Source organism: Ranitomeya variabilis, chromosome 6 (assembly GCF_051348905.1).
Source record: "Ranitomeya variabilis isolate aRanVar5 chromosome 6, aRanVar5.hap1, whole genome shotgun sequence".
Taxonomy (NCBI): Eukaryota; Metazoa; Chordata; class Amphibia; order Anura; family Dendrobatidae; genus Ranitomeya; species Ranitomeya variabilis.
The window spans coordinates 550,449,606-550,475,558 of NC_135237.1; the positions used below are offsets into that span (position 1 = coordinate 550,449,606).

Consider the following 25,953-nt stretch of genomic DNA (forward strand, 5'->3'; position numbering starts at 1 on the left):
CAAAAGAAGCGATCGGTCCATTCTTCTGGAGGCTTCTGCTTGGAAGAAGACACTTTGTCATATTTGGAGTGTTATATAAATATAAATATATATATATATATATATATATATATATATATATATATATATATATATATATATATATATATATATATATATATATATATATATATATACACTCACTGGCCACTTTATTAGGTACACCTGTCCAACTTCTTGTTAACACTTAATTTCTAATCAGCCAATCACATGGCGGCAACTCAGTGCATTTAGGCATGTAGACATGGTCAAGACAATCTCCTGCAGTTCAAACCGAGCATCAGTATGGGGAAGAAAGGTGATTTGAGTGCCTTTGAACGTGGCATGGTTGTTGGTGCCAGAAGGGCTGGTCTGAGTATTTCAGAAACTGCTGATCTACTGGGATTTTCACGCACAACCATCTCTAGGGTTTACAGAGAATGGTCCGAAAAAGAAAAAAAATCCAGTGAGCGGCAGTTCTGTGGGCGGAAATGCCTTGTTGATGCCAGAGGTCAGAGGAGAATGGGCAGACTGGTTCGAGCTGATAGAAAGGCAACAGTGACTCAAATCGCCACCCGTTACAACCAAGGTAGGCCTAAGAGCATCTCTGAACGCACAGTGCCTCGAACTTTGAGGCAGATGGGCTACAGCAGCAGAAGACCACACCGGGTACCACTCCTTTCAGCTAAGAACAGGAAACTGAGGCTACAATTTGTACAAGCTCATCGAAATTGGACAGTAGAAGATTGGAAAAACGTTGCTTGGTCTGATGAGTCTCGATTTCTGCTGCGACATTCGGATGGTAGGGTCAGAATTTGGCGTAAACAACATGAAAGCATGGATCCATCCTGCCTTGTATGGAGCATCTTTGGGATGTGCAGCCGACAAATCTGCGGCAACTCTGTGTGATGCCATCATGTCAATATGGACCAAAATCTCTGAGGAATGCTTCCAGCACCTTGTTGAATCTATGCCACGAAGAATTGAGGCAGTTCTGAAGGCAAAAAGGGGTCCAACCCGTTACTAGCATGGTGTACCTAATAAAGTGGCCGGTGAGTGTATATATACACACACACACACACATACATATACACACACACACACACACACACACATACATACATACATACATACATATATATATATATATATATATATATATACACACACACACCGTATATACTCGAGTATAAGGCGAGATTTTCAGCCCAAATTTTTGGGCTGAAAGTGCCCCTCTCGGCTTATACTCGAGTCATGATCGGTGGTGGGGTCGGCGGGTGAGGGGGAGAGAGCATACTCACCTAGTCCCGGCGCTCCCCCTGCCCGTCCCACGGTCTTCGGTACCACAGCTCTTCCCCTGTTCAGCGGTCACATGGTACCGCTCATTAAAGTTATGAATATGGACTCCACTCCCATAGGGGTGGAGCCGCATATTCATTTCTCAAATCAGCAGTAACGGTGACCGCTGACAGAGGAAGAGGCTGCGGCACCCGGAGACCAGCTGTCCGGGATAAGGAGCCAGGGACGCCGGGAGCAGGTGAGTATGTCATAGTTACCTGTCCGCGTTCCACACGCCGGGCGCCGCTCTGTCTTCGCGTCCTCTTGCTCTGACTGTTCAGGTCAGAGGGCGCGATGACGTACTAGTGTGCGCGCCGCCCTCTGCCTGATCAGTCAGTGCGGAGAGACGCCGAGACGGGACGCTGAGGAGCTGCGGGCAGCAAGAGAGGTGAGCATGTCGTTTTTTTGTTTTTTTTTTATTGCAGCAGCAGCATTATATATTGCACAGATTTATGTGGAGCATCTATGGGGCAATAATCAATGGTGCAGAGCATTGTATATAGCACAGCTTTCTATGGGGCAATAATCAACGGTGCAGAGCATTATATATGGCACAGCTTTATAAGGAGCATCTATGGGGCTATAATGAACGGTATGGAGCATCTATTTTTAATTTTGAAATTCACCGGTAGCTGCTGCATTTTCCACCCTAGGCTTATACTCGAGTCAATAAGTTTTCCCAGTTTTTTGTTGCAAAATTAGGGGGGTCAGCTTATACTCGAGTATATACGGTATATATATATCTATCTATATATATATATATATATCTCTATATAATATATATATTGTTATATATATATATATATATATATATTATATACACACACACACACACACACACACACACACACACACACACACACACACACACACACACACACACACACACAATCTATCTATCTATCTATCTATCTATACACATACAGTCATGGCCAAAAGTATTGACACCCCTGCAACTCTGTCAGATAATACTCAGTTTCTTCCTGAAAATGATTGCAAACACAAATTCTTTGGTATTATTATCTTCATTTAATTTGTCTTAAATGAAAAAACACAAAAAGAATTGTCCTAAAGCCAAATTGGATATAATTCCACACCAAACATAAAAAGGGGGTGGACAAAAGTATTGGCACCGTCTGAAAAATCATGTGATGCTTCTCTAATTTGTGTAATTAACAGCACCTGTAACTTACCTGTGGCACCTAACAGGTGTTGGCAATAACTAAATCACACTTGCAGCCAGTTGACATGGATTAAAGCTGACTCAACTGTTATGTTGGGCTGGTGGTTAGGAACACTAGAAATGACCAGATGAGCAAACTAGCGACACAGGACGAGCTCTGGGAAGTGGGAGCTCTGCTGACCGCAATTCCTAATCCTATCACAACAACTAGAAATAGCCGTGGAGCGTTCCTGACTCTGCCTAGACGCCTCTTCACAGCCTAAGAGCTAACTACCCCTAAGATAGAAAATACAGCCTAGCTTGCCTCAGAGAAATTCCCCAAAGAAATAGGCAGCCCCCACATATATTGACTGTGAGTTAAGATGGAAGTCACAAACACAGGAATGAAATAGGTTTCAGCATAGGAGGCCAGACTTGACTAAACAGACTGAGGATAGAAAAGGTATCTTTGCGGTCAGCATAAAAAACTAACAAAAAAAACACGCAGAGTGTGCAAAAGAAACCACCGCACCGACTCATGGCGCGGTGGTGTCACTCTGCATCCCAGAGCTTCCAGCTAACAAGATAAATTCATTAAAGCAAGCTGGACAAAAACACAGTGGTAACAAATAAGCTAGCAGGGACTTAGCTTTTGCTGAAGTAGACAGGTCATCTGAAAGATCCAAGTGAACTGAACCAGTACTAGGACACTGACAGCTGGCATCAAGTAACGATCTGAGTGGAGTTAAATAGAGCAGCCAGCCAAGACCTGAATGAGATCAGCTGGAGAAGGAATCTCAGAACCAGCAGCTCCACTCACAGCCACCAGAGGGAGTCCATGAACAGAACTCGCCGAAGTACCATTCATAACCACAGGAGGGAGCTCGAGAACAGAATTCACAACACTCAACCTCTGTCCTGTGTCCTTGTGTGTACTACATTGAGCATGGAGAAAAGAAAGAAGACCAAAGAACTGTCTGAGGACTTGAGAAACCAAATTGTGAGGAAGCATGAGCAATCTCAAGGCTACAAGTCCATCTCCAAAGACCTGAATGTTCCTGTGTCTACCGTGCGCAGTGTCATCAAGAAGTTTAAAGCCCATGGCACTGTGGCTAACCTCCATAGATGTGGACGGAAAAGAAACATTGCCAAGAGATTTCAACGCAAGATTGTGCCGATGTTGGATAAAGAACCTCGACTAACATCCAAACAAGTTCAAGCTGCCCTGCAGTCCGAGGGTACAACAGTGTCAACCCGTACTATCCGTCGGTGTCTGAATGAAAAGGGACTGTATGTTAGGAAACCCAGGAAGACCCCACTTCTTACCCCGAGACATAAAAAAGCCAGGCTGGAGTTTGCCAAAACTTAACTGAAAAAGCCTAAAACGTTTTGGAAGAATGTTCTCTGGTCAGAAGAGACAAAAGTAGAGCTTTTTGGGCAAAGGCATCAACATAGAGTTTACAGGGGAGAAAAAAGAGGCATTCAAAGAAAAGAACACGGTCCCTACAGTCAAACATGGTGGAGGTTCCCTGATGTTTTGTAGTTGCTTTGCTGCTTCTGGCACTGGACTGCTTGACCGTGTGCATGGCATTATGAAGTCTGAAGACTACCAACAAATTTTGCAGCATAATGCAGGGCCCAGTGTGAGAAAGCTGGGTCTCCCTCAGAGGTCATGGGTCTTCCAGCAGGACAAAGACCCAAAACACACTTCAAAAAGCACTAGAAAATGGTTTGAGAGAAAGCACTGGAGACTTCTAAGGTGGCCAGCAATGAGTCCAGACCTGAATCCCATAGAACACCTGTGGAGAGATCTAAAAATGGCAGTTTGGAGAAGGCACCCTTCAAATATCAGGGACCTGGAGCAGTTTGCCAAAGAAGAATGGTCTAAAATTCCAGCAGAGCATTGTAAGAAACTCATTGATGGTTACCGGAAGCGGATGGTCGCAGTTATTTTGGCTAAAGGTCGTGCAACCAAGTATTAGGCTGAGGGTGCCAATACTTTTGTCTGGCCCATTTTTGGAGTTTTGTGTGAAATGATCAATGTTTTGCTTTTTGCTTCATTCTCTTGTGTGGTTTTTCATTTAAGACAAATTAAATGAAGATAATAATACCAAAGAATTTGTGTTTGCAATCATTTTCAGGAAGAAACTGAGCATTATCTGACAGAAATGCAGGGGTGTCAATACTTTTGGCCATGACTGTATATATATATATATATATATATATATATATATATACACACTCACCGGCCACTTTATTAGGTACACCATGCTAGTAACGGGTTGGACCCCTTTTGCCTTCAGAACTGCCTCAATTCTTCGTGGCATAGATTCAACAAGGTGCTGGAAGCATTCCTCAGAGATTTTGGTCCATATTGACATGATGGCATCACACAGTTGCCGCAGATTTGTCGGCTGCACATCCCAAAGATGCTCCATACAAGGCAGGATGGATCCATGCTTTCATGTGGTTTACGCCAAATTCTGACCCTACCATCCGAATGTCGCAGCAGAAATCGAGACTCATCAGACCAAGCAACGTTTTTCCAATCTTCTACTGTCCAATTTCGATGAGCTTGTACAAATTGTAGCCTCAGTTTCCTGTTCTTAGCTGAAAGGAGTGGTACCCGGTGTGGTCTTCTGCTGCTGTAGCCCATCTGCCTCAAAGTTCGACGCACTGTGCGTTCAGAGATGCTCTTAGGCCTACCTTGGTTGTAACGGGTGGCGATTTGAGTCACTGTTGCCTTTCTATCAGCTCGAACCAGTCTGCCCATTCTCCTCTGACCTCTGGCATCAACAAGGCATTTCCGCCCACAGAACTGCCGCTCACTGGATTTTTTTTCTTTTTCGGACCATTCTCTGTAAACCCTAGAGATGGTTGTGCGTGAAAATCCCAGTAGATCAGCAGTTTCTGAAATACTCAGACCAGCCCTTCTGGCACCAACAACCATGCCACGTTCAAAGGCACTCAAATCACCTTTCTTCCCCATACTGATGCTCGGTTTGAACTGCAGGAGATTGTCTTGACCATGTCTACATGCCTAAATGCACTGAGTTGCCGCCATGTGATTGGCTGATTAGAAATTAAGTGTTAACAAGAAGTTGGACAGGTGTACCTAATAAAGTGGCCGGTGAGTGTATATAATGAAGGCAAGGGGGTCTGAGAAGACGTCAGAAAAGAAGCTTCAGGGGAAACAATGATGACATTTTCCTGGAATGTCTTCTGCTTAAAGAAGAGGATGGGTGCACAAAACTTTAAAAGCTTTTCCAATTCATTTCTATGGGAAATCCACTTTGCAGTTCATATGTGGATTTTTTTTTTCCTGGTGGGAAGTGCATGTCCAAACTATGCACTGCTCAATCAAAAGGCTGCAAGAAAAAAAAAAAAGTTCCAAAACTTTTTCAAAAACTTTACAACGCAGCAAAGAAAAAAAAACACAAACCTCCAAAAACAGAAGCATTTCCTAATGCAGTTTCCATTTGCAAAACTCATGGATTTTAAACTTTAAAAAAATAACAAAAACCCGAGTGTGAACACAGGCCGAGGGGAGCAATACTACTTTCTAAAAGGGGCATTATTTGGTTTAAGCTGGCGTTAAAAGGGAAACTTTATAGGGCACAATACTCTCCTGGTCCCTATATATTGGCAGATATACACGGCTGAAGCTTCTAAGGGGTTAAAAGTCATAAGAACGTCAGGCGCAGGTACACACAGCCTCCGGCACAGGCTGACATGAGCAATCCCCTGCAGGCTGATATATCAGGACATAACACCCCCCCATCATCTACGTGTCAGCAGCAAATACCTGGAGCTTTAGAAATCAGAATCTTCCTAGAAAAGGAAAAATATTTCTTATCAGTTCAAAAACATTTCCCGAATTCCTGCTCCCATGTGTCCCATGGAGCAGCCGGGGAGAGGCGAGGATAGTGCTTGGCGTTCACCACGAACAACATCAGACCAAGAGCCCCTGTGGTTTTTTCCCCCTTGAAGGTTATATTCATCTTCACATTTTATTTTCACGTTCGGCTTCTACATTTTGCAATCGTTTTTGTTATATAAATAATGACACAATGCGATCGGTCAGGTATTGCTGTTACTCTGAGGTCGGATTCTGCTAAGGACCTGATATATTTCACAGAATAATTAGATACAAGCGTCCTACTTTAAATTATTCACCGGCAAAAGACACTATTTTTTACAATACAGTAAATGACACAATAAAACTTAACATTTACTTAATATCGCTAAAATTCAAAACAACATACACAACCTAAAAAACATGTATGGCTTCAGACAAAGATACAGGGTGCTCAGTCTCCCTAGAGGGCTTGCTATCTGTTCCCTACCTCGCAGCAGAGGTTGGCACCCTAAAAAATACTTCGCAATGGCGCCCCTGCTCAGCGTAGGCTAGCCCTAACTGTCCCTAATAGGCCCGATCGTGCAGAAGATAGTCAAAACAACATGCGGCAGTCCATACACTACAAACAGATCATTTGATAAGCTGAGCAAGACAGTGCAGTGTGATGTACCTATAATATATTGCACAATTAAACGGTATATTTAGTCTAATGCCACATTGGGGTATATATACTAAAAAGAAGGGCCTGTGCAAACAGTGTCTCTATAGTTAACACAGACTCTGGATGGACACTGTTCCCCACCGCGCTTGAGGGTGGATTACCCTTGTGAATCATCCCCTGATAGCATACAGATACGTTTCTATGTCTTACTATAATATGAGTATGTCTCCTGATGAACCTACATAGGGGAAACGCGTCGAGCTGAACATACTTGTTTATATGAATTGTTTATATATTGGTCTATGAGAGCTGCTACTGAGCATTTTTTTGTGTATTTGTATTGCACTATTTTCTGCACTTTACCTATTTTCTGACTTTACTTAACTTTGATTTTTTTTGCACCTTTCTTACTATTTATAGGGTGTATTAGGGACAGTTGACTGGATCGGGGGCGCCAACTGCGCAGGAATATAGGGTGCCAACCCCCGCAGATAGGCTGTTCGTTTCTAGGTTCAGGGCAGGGATATAGGCTATTTAGCCGCAGAACAGGCCAGAATTAAAGTGCAATTTTTTGAAGTGTTAACTATAGAGACACTGTTTGCACAGGCCCTTCTTTTTAGTATATATACCCCAATGTGGCATTAGACTAAATATACCGTTTAATTGTGCAATATATTATAGGTACATCACACTGCACTGTCTTGCTCAGCTTATCAAATCATCTGTTTGTAGTGTATGGACTGCCGCATGTTGTTTTGACTATCTTCTGCACGATCGGGCCTATTAGGGACAGTTAGGGCTAGCCTACGCTGAGCAGGGGCGCCATTGCGAAGTATTTTTTAGGGTGCCAACCTCTGCTGCGAGGTAGGGAACAGATAGCAAGCCCTCTAGGGAGACTGAGCACCCTGAATCTTTGTCTGAAGCCATACATGTTTTTTAGGTTGTGTATGTTGTTTTGAATTTTATCGATATTAAGTAAATGTTAAGTTTTATTGTGTTATTTACTGTATTGTAAAAAATAGTGTCTTTTGCCGGTGAATAAGGACCTGATATAACAGGATATATAAAACCATAGAATTCAGAGGGTGTACGAAGTATATTCATAACTGTATGTTTGTTGTTACCTTAATATTAATTGCAGAAGGTTTCAGTCTGCAGTCACCATTCCTGCATTCACGTTATTGATGCAGTTTGCAACCTGATTCAAGTTCCAGATGTTTCTTTTGTAGGAGTGTCTCTGTCAGTAATATAGGCTGGATGTGAGGTCTGTATGTCTCTCCCAGTAATATAGGCTGGATGTGAGGTCTGTGTGTCTCTGTCAGTAATATAGGCTGGATGTGAGGTCTGTGTGTCTCTCCCAGTAATACAGGCTGGATGTGAGGTCTGTGTGTCTCTCCCAGTAATACAGGCTGGATGTGAGGTCTGTGTGTCTCTCCCAGTAATACAGGCTGGATGTGAGCTCTGTGTGTCTCTCCCAGTAATATAGCCTGGATGTGAGGTCTGTGTGTCTCTGTCAGTAATATAGGCTGGATGTGAGGTCTGTGTGTCTCTCCCAGTAATATAGGCTGGATGTGAGCTCTGTGTCTCTCCCAGTAATATAGGCTGGATGTGAGCTATGTGTCTCTCCCAGTAATATAGGCTGGATGTGAGCTCTGTGTGTCTCCCAGTAATATAGGCTGGATGTGAGCTCTGTGTGTCTCCCAGTAATATAGGCTGGATGTTAGGTCTGTGTGTCTCTCCCAGTAATGTAGGCTGGATGTGAGGTCTGTGTGTCTCTCCGAGTAATACAGGCTAGATATGGTCTCTGTGTGTCTCTCCCAGTAATACAGGCTGGATGAGAGCTCTGTGTCTCTCCCAGTAATATAGGCTGGATGTGAGCTCTGTGTGTCTCCCAGTAATATAGGCTGGATGTGAGCTCTGTGTGTCTCCCAGTAATATAGGCTGGATGTGAGGCCTGTGTGTCTCTCCCAGTTATATAGGCTGGAGATGAGGTCTGTGTGTCTCTCCCAGTAATACAGTATAGGCTGGATGTGAGCTCTGTGTGTCTCTCCCAGTAATATAGGCTGGATGTGAGGTCTGTGTGTCTCTCCCAGTAATATAGGCTGGATGTGAGGCCTGTGTGTCTCTCCCAGTTATATAGGCTGGAGATGAGGTCTGTGTGTCTCTCCCAGTAATACAGTATAGGCTGGATGTGAGCTCTGTGTGTCTCTCCCAGTAATATAGGCTGGATGTGAGGTCTGTGTGTCTCTCCCAGTAATACAGTATAGGCTGGATGTGAGCGCTGTGTGTATCCAGGGTGCTGCTGTCTTCATTAGCTCATATGTCAGAACAGCTTCTATCCTTATTTCATTTTCTTGTTCTTTCCTTGTTATTTGCAGCCTGTTTCCTCTGCCATCCCTGAGGCTGTACATGCTTTCTCTCATATCCACACTACAGATCTCTGTGCTATCCCCTGATTTCTTCTGCTATCTCTAACACTGAAAGAAGGGAGGGGACAGCAAAGAGATGTCAGAAACAGTGAGCTAGATAAAAGACTTAGACACCAAGCAGCTTCAAATTTGTAGAAAATGTTTAATGAAGACTATTAAGAAAGTTGCTAAATTTAGCATTTAGGAAGCAAATGGACAATATCAAGAGCAGGCATGTTCCCTAGATGAATGCTGCTGACTGTGAACCAGCTGACACCGACCTGTGCTGGTGCCTCGCGTGTGTCAGGTGGTGCACAGATGTCGAAATATATGAAGTCTATATATCAATGAATTCTATACTTGCAAGTTTGTCTCAAGGTCAGCACCATTATTAAGTGATTCCAGCTTAATTGGGGTCAGTGGTAGATTGAAACCAACGTACTGAAATACCACCTACAACCCATGAACAAGGGTGACACTGTTAGTATAAGTAGTAAAATATAAAATATTAAAATATATAATTTTTAATTTGGCACAATCCCTTTAAATTCAGAATGCAACTTTAATAAATAAGTAGCACTCCTATCCTATCAGTGATCTGGGCTGTGCAGATGATGGACAGACATCAGCATAGATAATAGAGATCAAATATATATATATAAAAAAAAAAATCAGAAATCACCACTAGGGGGAGCCAAGCACTTAACGACTTACTGGTAATAGATCTTATCAGTAATAATACAGTATGCAACATACTCCTCAGCTCCCCCTAGTGGTGGCAGTGGGCAGCAGAATATCATCATTTTACACTAAGTTTATTGGGGAATTTCCAGCTCTGTAAGATAAATATGGAACTAAATTCACAGTACAGATAAATAAAGAAAATAATTGACAACTAATTTGGACTATGACATGGTATTTGACAGAAAATGCATTCACTGTCAGCAGGGAGTGTGACACACAGTCTCTAGCCCAAGACTCCTCCATGGCCACAGAAAAGTTAAAAATAAATAGAGCAAAAAAATAAATAAAATAAACCTTTCCATCTGCATAACAACTTGTTAGAATTTTCTCAGAAAATTAGACCATTACAGTTGGGTGGTACTGAAAGACCGGATAGGACGCAATCAGATGTACTCCACCCTTGTACTGGGTGCTGCCCGCCTGATGGCACAACAACTAATAAAAAAGCTACAGAATTAGACTTAAGGTACCGTCACACTAGGCGATATCGCCAGCAATCCGTGACGTTGCAGCGACCTGGATAGCGATATCGCTGTATTTGACACGCAGCAGCGATCTGGATCCCGCTGTGAAATTGCTGGTCGCTGCTAGAAGGTCTGCACATTATTTGGTCGCTAGGTCGCCGTGTATCGCCGTGTTTGACAGCAAAAGCGACGATACCAGCGATATTTTACACTGGTAACCAGGGTAAACATCGGGTTACTAAGCGCAGGGCCGCGCTTAGTAACCCGATGTTTACCCTGGTTACCAGCGTAAAAGTTAAAAAAACAAACAGTACATACTCACCTGCGCGTCCCCCAGCCTCTGCTTCCTGACACTAAAGCGCCGGCCCTAAACTGAAAGTGAAAGCAACAGCGGTGACGTCACCGCTCTGCTGTTAGGGCCGGAGCTCAGTCAGCGTCAGGATGCAGAGGCTGGGGGACGCGCAGGTGAGCATGTACTGTTTGTTTTTTTAACTTTTACGCTGGTAACCAGGGTAAACATCGGGTTACTAAGCGCGGCCCTGCGCTTAGCAACCCGATGTTTACCCTGGTTACCGGGGGCCTCGGCATCGTTGGTCGCTGGAGAGCGGTCTGTGTGACAGCTCTCCAGCGACCAAACAGCGACGCTGCAGCGATCGGCATCGTTGTCGCTATCGCTGCAGCGTCGCTTAGTGTGACGGTACCTTTAGAAACATAAAAAAAAGTTTTACACAAATCCATGTACTGAGGTTCATGGCAGAGATCAAAATGTCCCATCAAACACATGATGCAGAAATATAATAGTTATATTCCTGAACATAGGGGGCAGTATTATAGTAGTTATATTCTTGTACATAGGGGCAGTATTATAGTAGTTATATTCTCGTACATAGGAGCAGTATTATAGTAGTTATATTCTTGTACATAGGAGCAGTATTATAGTAGTTATATTCTTGTACATAGGGGCAGTATTATATTAGTTATATTCCTCTACATAGGAGCAGTATTATAGTAGTTATATTCTTGTACATAGGGGCAGTATTATAGTAGTTATATTCCTCTACATAGGAGCAGTATTATAGTAGTTATATTCTTGTACATAGGAGCAGTATTATAGTAGTTATATTCTTGTACATAGGGAGCAGTATTATAGTAGTTATATTCTTGTACATAGGGGCAGTATTATAGTAGTTATATTCTCGTACATAGGAGCAGTATTATAGTAGTTATATTCATGTACATAGGAGCAGTATTATAGTAGTTATATTCTTGTACATAGGAGCAGTATTATAGTACTTATATTCTTGTACATAGGGAGCGGTATTATAGTAGTTATATTCTTGTACATAGGGGCAGTATTATAGTAGTTATATTCTCGTACATAGGAGCAGTATTATAGTAGTTATATTCTTGTACATAGGAGCGGTATTATAGTAGTTATATTCTTGTACATAGGAGCAGTATTATAGTATTTATATTCTTGTACATAGGGAGCGGTATTATAGTAGTTATATTCTTGTACATAGGAGCAGTATTATAGTAGTTATATTCTTATACATAGGGGCAGTATTATAGTAGTTATATTCTTGTACATAGGAGACAGTATTATAGTAGTTATATTCTTGTACATAGGAGGAGTATTATAGTAGTTATATTCTTGTATATAGGGGCAGTATTATAGTAGTTATATTCTTGTACATAGGGGCAGTATTATAGTAGTTATATTCTTGTACATAGGAGCAGTATTATAGTAGTTATATTCTTGTACATAGGAGCAGTATTATAGTAGTTATATTCTTGTACATAGGAGCAGTATTATAGTAGTTAGATTCTTGTACATAGGAGCAATATTATAGTAGTTATATTCTTGTACATAGGGGGAGTATTATAGTAGTTATATTCTTGTACATAGGAGGAGTATTATAGTAGTTATATTCTTGTACATAGGGGCAGTATTATAGTAGTTATATTCTTGTACATAGGAGCAGTATTATAGTAGTTATAGTCTTGTACATAGGGGCAGTATTATAGTAGTTATATTCTTGTACATAGGGGCAGTATTATAGTAGTTATATTCTTGTACATAGGAGCAGTATTATAGTAGTTATATTCTTGTACATAGGAGCAGTATTATAGTAGTTATATTCTTGTACATAGGAGGAGTATTATAGCAGTTATATTCTTGTACATAGGGGCAGTATTATAGTAGTTATATTCTTGTACATAGGAGCAGTATTATAGTAGTTATAGTCTTGTACATAGGGGCAGTATTATAGTAGTTATATTCTTGTACATAGGGGCAGTATTATAGTAGTTATATTCTTGTACATAGGAGCAGTATTATAGTAGTTATATTCTTGTACATAGGAGCAGTATTATAGTAGTTATATTCTTGTACATAGGAGGAGTATTATAGTAGTTATATTCTTGTACATAGGGGCAGTATTATAGTAGTTATATTCTTGTACATAGGAGCAGTATTATAGCAGTTATATTCTTGTACATAGGAGCAGTATTATAGCAGTTATATTCTTGTACATAGGAGCAGTATTATAGCAGTTAGATTCTTGTACATAGGAGGAGTATTATAGTAGTTAGATTCTTGTACATAGGAGGAGTATTATAGTAGTTATATTCTTGTACATAGGAGGAGTATTATAGTAGTTATATTCTTGTACATAGGGAGCAGTATTATAGTAGTTATATTCTTGTACATAGGAGACAGTATTATAGTAGTTATATTCTTGTACATAGGAGCAGTATTATAGTAGTTATATTCTTGTACATAGGAGCAGTATTATAGTAGTTAGATTCTTGTACATAGGAGGAGTATTATAGTAGTTATATTCTTGTACATAGGAGCAGTAATATAGTAGTTATATTCTTGTACATAGGGGCAGTATTATAGTAGTTATATTCCTGTACATAGGAGGAGTATTACAGTAGTTTTATTCTTGTACATAGGAGGAGTATTATAGTAGTTATATTCTTGTACATAGGAGCAGTAATATAGTAGTTATATTCTTGTACATAGGGGCAGTATTATAGTAGTTATATTCCTGTACATAGGAGGAGTATTATAGTAGTTATATTCTTGTACATAGGAGCAGTAATATAGTAGTTATATTCTTGTACATAGGGGCAGTATTATAGTAGATATATTATTGTACATAGGGGCAGTATTATAGTAGTTATATTCTTGTACATAGGAGCAGTATTATAGTAGTTATATTCTTGTACATATGGGCAGTATTATAGTAGTTATATTATTGTACATATGGGCAGTATTATAGTAGTTATATTCTTGTACATAGGGGCAGTATTATAGTAGTTATATTCTTGTACATAGGAGCAGTATGATAGTAGTTATATTCTTGTACATAGGGGCAGTATTATAGTAGTTATATTCTTGTACATAGGAGCAGTATTATAGTAGTTATATTCTTGTACACAGGGGCAGTATTATAGTAGTTATATTCTTGTACATGGGGGCAGTATTATTGTAGTTATATTCTTGTAAATAGGAGCAGTATTATAGTAGTTATATTCTTGTACATAGGAGCAGTATTATAGTAGTTATATTCTTGTACATAAGAGCAGTATTATAGTAGATATATTATTGTACATAGGAGCAGTATTATAGTAGTTATATTCTTGTACATAGGGGCAGTATTATAGTAGTTATATTCTTGTACATAGGAGCAGTATTATAGTAGTTATATTCTTGTACATAGGAGCAGTATTATAGTAGTTATATTCTTGTACATAGGAGCAGTATTATAGTAGTTATATTCTTGTACATTGGGGCAGTATTATAGTAGTTATAATCTTGTACATAGGGGCAGTATTATAGTAGTTATATTCTTGTACATAGGAGCAGTATTATAGTAGTTATATTCTTGTACATAAGAGCAGTATTATAGTAGATATATTATTGTACATAGGAGCAGTATTATAGTAGTTATATTCTTGTACATAGGGGCAGTATTATAGTAGTTATATTCTTGTACATAGGAGCAGTATTATAGTAGTTATATTCTTGTACACAGGGGCAGTATTATAGTAGTTATATTCTTGTACATGGGGGCAGTATTATTGTAGTTATATTCTTGTAAATAGGAGCAGTATTATAGTAGTTATATTCTTGTACATAAGAGCAGTATTATAGTAGTTATATTTTTGAACATAGGGGCAGTATTATAGTAGTTTTATTCTTATGAAACTGAGAAAAAACAGCTCACCGTCATCTATGTCCCAAGTGTTCCTGAGAACGGCTAGACTTCGTTGCCTTGATGCAATAGATACAATTTAAAGGAGGACTCTGCTTCATGGAATGAAATCTTTATTAATGAGTTGTTTCAGTGTTATATTTAACATCATATGACAATGACGACATAGCGCACTCCATGACTGGGCGATCAGAGACCAACCCAGCTGCCGTTGCGTTTCTGATGTTTCCACCCTGAAGCCATGGTGAGTTTATATAATGGAGTTTAGGGTGTGCACAGCGAGTGCATAATTTAATTATTACTAAATACATGCATAATGGCTTTAAAAGAAGAGAGAGAGTTGTAAGACTATAAGGTAAAGCCTCGCGGTGTGCACAATAAATAAGATATACAATAGAATAATCATTAGAATAAACAGATACTTATTAAGGGAAATTAACTTTTTTTTTCAAACTGTAGAACAAATTTGTTCCTCCAAATTTTGGGGGATAATGGAGGGTACGTCTTACAATCTAAATGTAGTTTTCGGATGGGGACGGCTGTGGTGGGACGGGGTCCCAGGAGGCAGGGTCTCTGCTGCAGCAAGCTGGCGACCGCTGAAGTTGGGCAATGCTGCGGGCCCCGAGCTGGGAGGAGGGGATGATCAGTAGCAGAGGGCCCAGAACTTTCAGAAAATGTTGGCGGAGTCCGCGCACTTCCATCGTTTTAAATGTGGTGGTCTTTGGGAAAATGGCCGCTGGAGGCGGGGCGTGCGAATGTTGAGATTTCAGTTCTCAAGATCTCAATCTGCACATGTGCTGCCTCCGGCGGTCATTTTCCTAAAGTTAACTGCATTGAAAATGATGGTAGTGCGGGGACTTCGCCAACATTTTCTGAAAGATAGGGACCCCCAGCAGCCTCGCACAACAGACCACCCATTCCCCCCAGCCTGGGGTCTGCAGCACTGCCCCACTCCTGCAGCTTCCTGCAGCAGTGACCTTGCTTCCTGGGACCCCGTTTCAGAGCAGCTACTCCACCCAGCAAGCTACCGTAACAGCAGTCTATAAGATGTACCACCATTTTATTAAAAATAAAAAACAAAAAAACATTGTTCCCATTTTCCTCCCAAACATTTGGGGTGCGTCTTATGGTCCAGCGCGTCTTATGGTCCGCAAAGTACCTTACTTATGTTGCGGAACCAACAAACATTCGTGTCATGATTGGCAGGCGAGAAAAGCAAATTACTATAAAATATATTCCTATTTCTTTGGAGCGTCGAAAAAACTATTTTATTAATTAGTGGAAAAAGGAAAACATGAACAAATAAGTACATAGAGATATAAGAATGTATGGAAATATGAAAACAAATATTAAGATATGAAGCAGATATGATGAGAAAATATTTCCAATGTATCAGTGAGGCAGGTTTAGACCTGATGGTGCTGTAGGTTTACGCTTACATGTCCACCGTGCTTCTCTTCTCGGTCTCCGCTTTCTTCTTATGTGATTTTGTCCTATAACATATATTTTACAGATGACCTAGTTCCTTTATGGTGATTGATGAAATGCTTGGAGGCTTTTATTTGCATGTTTATTTTCATTATCATATAGATGTTCTTTATGGCGGATATTTAATTGTAGGGTTGTACAATCTAGATACATTAAATTGCGTATGACACATTCAATAATACGTAATAAATACCTTGAATTACAATAGAAAAAGGATTTCATTCGAGAAGGAAATAAACGGGTGAAATCGCAACAGTTTTCAGGGAGAAATACTTCATGTTCAGTAAGAATTTCCAGGGTGCCAACACTTTCGGCCATGACAGTATATCTTATCCATTGTACACACCGTGGTATCTAATAGTATCACAATTAGCTTTCCTTTCTTAGATCAATTATTCATTTAAATAGTTTTAATTAAATTACGCACCCGCTGTGCACACCCGAACCCAGAGTCTAACCTCCCCATGGCTTAAGGGTGGAAACACCAGAAATGCGTAAACCAAGGAGATGGCATCTGATTCCCCAGTCATGGAATGTGCATATATCGTCATTTTCACATGATTTTAACTTCTCCACCTTCCTGAAAAAAATTCACTAACAAAGGAGATGTTATTCCGTTATATTCTTGTACATAGGGAGCAGTATTATAGCAGTTATATTCTTGTACATTGGGGCAGTATTATAGTAGTTATAATCTTGTACATAGGGGCAGTATTATAGTAGTTATATTCTTGTACATAGGAGCAGTATTATAGTAGTTATATTCTTGTACATAAGAGCAGTATTATAGTAGTTATATTCTTGTACATAAGAGCAGTATTATAGTAGATATATTATTGTACATAGGAGCAGTATTATAGTAGTTATATTCTTGTACATAGGGGCAGTATTATAGTAGTTATATTCTTGTACATAGGAGCAGTATTATAGTAGTTATATTCTTGTACACAGGGGCAGTATTATAGTAGTTATATTCTTGTACATGGGGGCAGTATTATTGTAGTTATATTCTTGTAAATAGGAGCAGTATTATAGTAGTTATATTCTTGTACATAAGAGCAGTATTATAGTAGTTATATTTTTGAACATAGGGGCAGTATTATAGTAGTTTTATTCTTATGAAACTGAGAAAAAACAGCTCACCGTCATCTATGTCCCAAGTGTTCCTGAGAACGGCTAGACTTCGTTGCCTTGATGCAATAGATACAATTTAAAGGAGGACTCTGCTTCATGGAATGAAATCTTTATTAATGAGTTGTTTCAGTGTTATATTTAACATCATATGACAATGACGACATAGCGCACTCCATGACTGGGCGATCAGAGACCAACCCAGCTGCCGTTGCGTTTCTGATGTTTCCACCCTGAAGCCATGGTGAGTTTATATAATGGAGTTTAGGGTGTGCACAGCGAGTGCATAATTTAATTATTACTAAATACATGCATAATGGCTTTAAAAGAAGAGAGAGAGTTGTAAGACTATAAGGTAAAGCCTCGCGGTGTGCACAATAAATAAGATATACAATAGAATAATCATTAGAATAAACAGATACTTATTAAGGGAAATTAACTTTTTTTTTCAAACTGTAGAACAAATTTGTTCCTCCAAATTTTGGGGGATAATGGAGGGTACGTCTTACAATCTAAATGTAGTTTTCGGATGGGGACGGCTGTGGTGGGACGGGGTCCCAGGAGGCAGGGTCTCTGCTGCAGCAAGCTGGCGACCGCTGAAGTTGGGCAATGCTGCGGGCCCCGAGCTGGGAGGAGGGGATGATCAGTAGCAGAGGGCCCAGAACTTTCAGAAAATGTTGGCGGAGTCCGCGCACTTCCATCGTTTTAAATGTGGTGGTCTTTGGGAAAATGGCCGCTGGAGGCGGGGCGTGCGAATGTTGAGATTTCAGTTCTCAAGATCTCAATCTGCACATGTGCTGCCTCCGGCGGTCATTTTCCTAAAGTTAACTGCATTGAAAATGATGGTAGTGCGGGGACTTCGCCAACATTTTCTGAAAGATAGGGACCCCCAGCAGCCTCGCACAACAGACCACCCATTCCCCCCAGCCTGGGGTCTGCAGCACTGCCCCACTCCTGCAGCTTCCTGCAGCAGTGACCTTGCTTCCTGGGACCCCGTTTCAGAGCAGCTACTCCACCCAGCAAGCTACCGTAACAGCAGTCTATAAGATGTACCACCATTTTATTAAAAATAAAAAACAAAAAAACATTGTTCCCATTTTCCTCCCAAACATTTGGGGTGCGTCTTATGGTCCAGCGCGTCTTATGGTCCGCAAAGTACCTTACTTATGTTGCGGAACCAACAAACATTCGTGTCATGATTGGCAGGCGAGAAAAGCAAATTACTATAAAATATATTCCTATTTCTTTGGAGCGTCGAAAAAACTATTTTATTAATTAGTGGAAAAAGGAAAACATGAACAAATAAGTACATAGAGATATAAGAATGTATGGAAATATGAAAACAAATATTAAGATATGAAGCAGATATGATGAGAAAATATTTCCAATGTATCAGTGAGGCAGGTTTAGACCTGATGGTGCTGTAGGTTTACGCTTACATGTCCACCGTGCTTCTCTTCTCGGTCTCCGCTTTCTTCTTATGTGATTTTGTCCTATAACATATATTTTACAGATGACCTAGTTCCTTTATGGTGATTGATGAAATGCTTGGAGGCTTTTATTTGCATGTTTATTTTCATTATCATATAGATGTTCTTTATGGCGGATATTTAATTGTAGGGTTGTACAATCTAGATACATTAAATTGCGTATGACACATTCAATAATACGTAATAAATACCTTGAATTACAATAGAAAAAGGATTTCATTCGAGAAGGAAATAAACGGGTGAAATCGCAACAGTTTTCAGGGAGAAATACTTCATGTTCAGTAAGAATTTCCAGGGTGCCAACACTTTCGGCCATGACAGTATATCTTATCCATTGTACACACCGTGGTATCTAATAGTATCACAATTAGCTTTCCTTTCTTAGATCAATTATTCATTTAAATAGTTTTAATTAAATTACGCACCCGCTGTGCACACCCGAACCCAGAGTCTAACCTCCCCATGGCTTAAGGGTGGAAACACCAGAAATGCGTAAACCAAGGAGATGGCATCTGATTCCCCAGTCATGGAATGTGCATATATCGTCATTTTCACATGATTTTAACTTCTCCACCTTCCTGAAAAAAATTCACTAACAAAGGAGATGTTATTCCGTTATATTCTTGTACATAGGGAGCAGTATTATAGCAGTTATATTCTTGTACATAGGGGCAGTATTATAGTAGTTATATTCTTGTACATAGGAGCAGTATTATACTAGTTATATTCTTGTACATAGGAGCAGTATTATACTAGTTATATTCTTGTACATAGGGACAGTATTATAGTAGTTATATTCTTGTACATAGGGGCAGTATTATACTAGTTATATTCTTGTACATAGGGGCCAGTATTATAGTAGATATATTCTTGTACATAGGGGCAGTATTATACTAGTTATATTCTGGTACATAGGAGCAGTATTATAATAGTTATATTCTTGTACATAGGGGCAGTATTATAGTAGTTATATTCGTGTACATAGGAGCAGTATTATAGTAGTTATATTCTTGTACATAGGGGCAGTATTATACTAGTTATATTCTTGTACATAGGAGCAGTATTATAGTAGTTATATTCTTGTACATAGGAGCAGTATTATACTAGTTATATTCTTGTACATAGGAGCAGTATTATACTAGTTATATTCTTGTACATAGGGACAGTATTATAGTAGTTATATTCTTGTACATAGGGGCAGTATTATACTAGTTATATTCTTGTACATAGGGGCCAGTATTATAGTAGATATATTCTTGTACATAGGGGCAGTATTATACTAGTTATATTCTGGTACATAGGAGCAGTATTATAATAGTTATATTCTTGTACATAGGGGCAGTATTATAGTAGTTATATTCTTGTACATAGGAGCAGTATTATACTAGTTATATTCTTGTACACAGGAGCAGTATTATAGTAGTTATATTCTTGTACACAGGGGCAGTATTATAGTAGTTATATTCTTGTACATAGGGGCAGTATTATACTAGTTATATTCTTGTACATAGGAGCAGTATTATAATAGTTATATTCTTGTACATAGGGGCAGTATTATAGTAGTTATATTCTTGTACATAGGAGCAGTATTATACTAGTTATATTCTTGTACATAGGGACAGTATTATAGTAGTTATATTCTTGTACATAGGGGCAGCATTATAGTAGTTATATTCTTGTAAATAGGGGCAGTATTATAGTAGTTATATTCTTGTATATAGGGGGCAGTATTATAGTAGTTATATTCTTGTACATAGGGGCAGTATTATAGTAGTTATATTCTTGTAAATAGGGGCAGTATTATAGTAGTTATATTCTTGTACATAGGGGCAGTATTATAGTAGTTATATTCTTGTACATAGGAGCAGTATTATAGTAGTTATATTCTTGTACATAGGGGCAGTATTATAGTAGTTATATTCTTGTACATAAGGGCAGTATTATAATAGTTATATTCTGGTACATAGGGGGAGTATTATAGTAGTTATATTCTTGTACATAGGGGCAGTATTATAGTAGTTATATTCTGGTACATAGGGGGAGTATTATAGTAGTTATATTCTTGTACATAGGGGCAGTATTATAGTAGTTATATTCTTGTACATAGGAGCAGTATTATAGTAGTTATATTCTTGTACATAGGGGCAGTATTATAGTAGTTATATTCTTGTACATAGGGGCAGTATTATAGCAGTTATATTCTTGTACATAGAGGCAGTATTATAGTAGTTATATTCTTGTACATAGGGGAAGTTTAATTTTTTCCAGACACTGTATATTGGTGATTTTTTTGTATCTTTATATAGCGGATCGTGCTCCTGTATATTTCACTCCATGATATTAAAACTGTCCATCAAGTATTACTCTGTTTTTTGAGTCAATTAGTCTCCTCGCAGCGGAACATCTTAATCCGCGGTGTTGAACATGTAACTGTACACACGGCTCTGTAGCACCTGACACACAGTATAACATTACACCTTCAATATTTTATAGGGCGGTATTACGGTAAGAGCTCAGTCAGGCATACGCCGACATCCCCGTAAACTGATATTACTGTTCTTTCGAAGAGCCGTGCTTCCCAAACTGTAGCTATAAACCCTTAATGTAATGAGGTTCCGATCCTGGAGATATAATGTTCCGCATCTACGTGGCCTGATTAGATTTATATTCCTTTAAAACCAGCGTTGGATTATCCAGATTTTTAGATTTTGCAGAACAAATATTCTAAAAATTTTAGCAGCAAAAGAGAAGTGAGGGTCTCTCGTTATAAGTAATAGAGTTATATCTTTAATCTTATAACCAAATCACACCGTAAACCAAAGAACTAATGATGACTTCATGTAGACATGAAAGTGATATTGCCCGTGCGTCCGTGCGCAGGTTGCCCGTGCGTCCTGAAGCAGCAGGTTGCCCGTGCGTCCTGAAGCAGCAGGTTGCCTGTGCGCCCTACAGCAGCAGACTGACCGTGCGTCCTACAGCAGCAGAGTGCCCGTGCGTCCTACAGCAGCAGACTGACCGTGCGTCCTACAGCAGCAGACTGACCGTGCGTCCTACAGCAGCAGACTGACCGTGCGTCCTACAGCAGCAGACTGCCCGTGCGTCCTACAGCAGCAGACTGCCCGTGCGTCCTACAGCAGCAGACTGCCCGTGCGACCTACAGCAGCAGACTGCCCGTGCGACCTACAGCAGCAGGTTGCCGTGCGTCCTGAAGCAGCAGCAGGTTGCCGTGCGTCCTGAAGCAGCAGCAGGTTGCCCGTGTGTCCTGAAGCAGCAGCAGGTTGCCCGTGTGTCCTGAAGCAGCAGCAGGTTGCCCGTGTGTCCTGAAGCAGCAGCAGGTTGCCCGTGTGTCCTGAAGCAGCAGCAGGTTGCCCGTGTTTCCTGAAGCAGCAGCAGACTGCCCGTGCGACCTACAGCAGCAGGTTGCCGTGCGTCCTGAAGCAGCAGCAGGTTGCCGTGCGTCCTGAAGCAGCAGCAGGTTGCCCGTGTGTCCTGAAGCAGCAGCAGGTTGCCCGTGTGTCCTGAAGCAGCAGCAGGTTGCCCGTGTGTCCTGAAGCAGCAGCAGGTTGCCCGTGTGTCCTGAAGCAGCAGCAGGTTGCCCGTGTTTCCTGAAGCAGCAGCAGACTGCCCGTGCGACCTACAGCAGCAGGTTGCCGTGCGTCCTGAAGCAGCAGCAGGTTGCCGTGCGTCCTGAAGCAGCAGCAGGTTGCCCGTGTGTCCTGAAGCAGCAGCAGGTTGCCCGTGTGTCCTGAAGCAGCAGCAGGTTGCCCGTGTGTCCTGAAGCAGCAGCAGGTTGCCCGTGTGTCCTGAAGCAGCAGCAGGTTGCCCGTGTTTCCTGAAGCAGCAGCAGACTGCCCGTGCGACCTACAGCAGCAGGTTGCCGTGCGTCCTGAAGCAGCAGCAGGTTGCCCGTGCGTCCTGAAGCAGCAGCAGGTTGCCCGTGCGTCCTGAAGCAGCAGCAGGTTGCCCGTGCGTCCTGAAGCAGCAGGTTGCTCGTGCGTCCTGCAGCACCATCCAAATCTATGAAACTGAACGTACTCAGATAACTGAGTGCGACTTGTGCCGTATACGTGGGTGAGGATTGCCTACTGCACTGGGTCTTGTCCTTCAGTATCTGAAGACGTCTTTGGGCTGATGTGATAACATCAGTCAGTACCTGATGGGCCACATCAGTCCTTTAAGGTCTATACTGTCTTTTCTATATGTGCCTTGCTTTTTGCACGGGAGCTTTCCCCATGGCTCCTAGTTGCATTTTGGTAAAAATTTCTACAACATAATTTTTCGAGATGATTTGAAAAAAATAATCTGACTTGTTTGGAATTCTGGCCCCTTGCTGAAGTTATGGTCACCACCAAAGGGGCAAGAAAATATCAACCACAAAGACTTTATCTTAGGAGTCTATGGAAAGAGGAAACATTCCAAAAACAATGTAAGATGAAGGGAGGAGGTGGGAGGCGGCGATGGGTTTTCATAAGAACTTTTCTCTTTTGGAATTCAGCCACGTGCACAGAAACAGCTGAAGTCTGGATTTCATCAATGCTTCCCCTGGGTCCTGGGCCCCTCCAGCAAAGCAGAGAAACGTGCTAAGAACTGAAGAAGCAAAGACTCGTTCTGAGAGAGCAGGAAAGTCACGGACACGATGCAGATACATCGCCACAAACGCCGATCCTGCCCGACATAACCCGAATATACAATTGTGTGTCCTAAATATTCCTGTCCTCTGCCATGCTCTCAACGACAAAGGCAGTACATACCGGCACGGATTTACAGAAATCTCCAAGGTCGCTCCCAAAATGAGTCCGACTGATAGAAGAACATATTCAAGGCAGAACGTCACATCTGAAATAAAAAATGAGAACATTGGTAAAGACTGACAGATAATCACATCTATATCAGCTCCATAAGGCCTCTGTCCATACACCAAGTACATGTAGTATTAATATAGGAAAAAACAAAATACTCAAAATACTCATCCCGAGTTACATCCTGTATTATACTCCAGAGCTGCACTCACTATTCTGCTGGTGCAGTCACTGTGTACATACATTACATTACTGATCCTGAGTTACATCATGTATTATACTCCAGAGCTGCACTCACTATTCTGCTGGTGCAGTCACTGTGTACATACATTACATTACTGATCCTGAGTTACATCATGTATTATACTCCAGAGCTGCACTCACTATTCTGCTGGTGCAGTCACTGTGTACATACATTACATTACTGATCCTGAGTTACATCATGTATTATACTCCAGAGCTGCACTCACTATTCTGCTGGTGCAGTCACTGTATACATATATTACATTACTGATCCTGAGTTACATCCTGTATTATACCCCAGAGCTGCACTCACTATTCTGCTGGTGCAGTCACTGTGTACATACATTACATTACTGATCCAGAGTTACATCCTGTATTATACCCCAGAGCTGCACTCACTATTCTGCTGGTGCAGTCACTGTGTACATACATTACATTACTGATCCTGAGTTACATCATGTATTATACTCCAGAGCTGCACTCACTATTCTGCTGGTGCAGTCACTGTGTACATACATTACATTACTGATCCTGAGTTACATCCTGTGTTATACTCCAGAGCTGCACTCACTATTCTGCTGGTGCAGTCACTGTGTACATACATTACTGATCCTGAGCTACATCCTGTATTATACTCCAGAGCTGCACTCACTATTCTGCTGGTGCAGTCACTGTGTACATACATTACATTACTGATCCTGAGCTACATCCTGTATTATACCCCAGAGCTGCACTCACTATTCTGCTGGTGCAGTCACTGTGTACATACATTACATTACTGATCCTGAGTTACATCCTGTATTATACCCCAGAGCTGCACTCACTATTCTGCTGGTGCAGTCACTGTGTACATACATTACATTACTGATCCTGAGTTACATCCTGTATTATACCCCAGAGCTGCACTCACTATTCTGCTGGTGCAGTCACTGTGTACATACATTACATTACTGATCCTGAGCTACATCCTGTATTATACTCCAGAGCTGCACTCACTATTCTGCTGGTGGTACAGTCACTGTGTACATACATTACATTACTGATCCTGAGTTACATCCTGTATTATACTCCAGAGCTGCACTCACTATTCTAGACCTCAAACATTATAAACCCGGAGGTGCACACTGTAGAGAACAGTATTCTGATTTGGAGCTAGCAGTTATGTATGGAGTCGCTCCATCTTTCTGTCCAAGGATTTGTACAACTTCCATTGAACTTTATTATTAAGCTCCCCCTAGTGGTGACTTCAGGCAGCCCGGATTTTACGGTTACACTTTTTATAAGTTTCTCCATGTGCCCTCTCCTTCTCCTCCTCCACCTCCTTCTCCTCCTCCTCCTCCTTCTCTTCGCTCCTAGACTTGTTAGCGGAGTAACATCTCTCGCTTCTTAATATAAGTGTGGCTATGAATTTCCCCATCTGATAAATATTCCCCGCACCTGCAGACGTCTTTATGTTGACTTCAGAGATGAGTTGCGAGTCCTTGGCAGTCGCAGCAGATGCTAACTCTCAGACTTTCCACTCACTTGCCAATTAGAAGCACCTAATTAGCCGCTAATTGCAGGGAATAGTGGATATGAATTAGAGATAGGAAATGGTCTGTGCGTTATAATCAGGCGCTTGTACGGATTTTTTGCATTGCCTCTTCTGGCTGTCGCTGCTGATTTTATGCATAAGTATTGGGGACGGCGGTGGGGATTGAATTATGGCTGTAGGATTCTGATTATGGTACAGCTTTTTTATGAAACGGAGGGAGCATCATTATTAGTATTTTTTTTTTTTTTGGACACCGTTTTACGGTTTGTGATTTTCGGTACAGTTAGGGGGTCAGTAATTTCTTGGTTTGCCCATTAAAGGCTATAGGTTGGCGCATGTGTCGGATTTTCCAGGCGCAATTAAAGGAACTCTCCAAAAATTTGTTGGG

At 40.9% G+C, this 25,953-nt stretch overlaps 1 protein-coding gene across 3 annotated transcripts in view; it reads right to left on the minus strand.

Moving 5' to 3' along the window:
* LOC143783062 (CMP-N-acetylneuraminate-beta-galactosamide-alpha-2,3-sialyltransferase 1-like) overlaps positions 1 to 25,953 on the minus strand; it is a 131,899-nt gene that overhangs the window by 39,359 nt on the left and 66,587 nt on the right. For all 3 annotated transcript variants that reach the window (XM_077271266.1, XM_077271265.1, XM_077271267.1), the window contains one exon: positions 23,741 to 23,825. The gene's annotated coding sequence lies outside the window, so the exon portion shown is untranslated. The remainder of the gene's footprint in view (positions 1 to 23,740; positions 23,826 to 25,953) is intronic.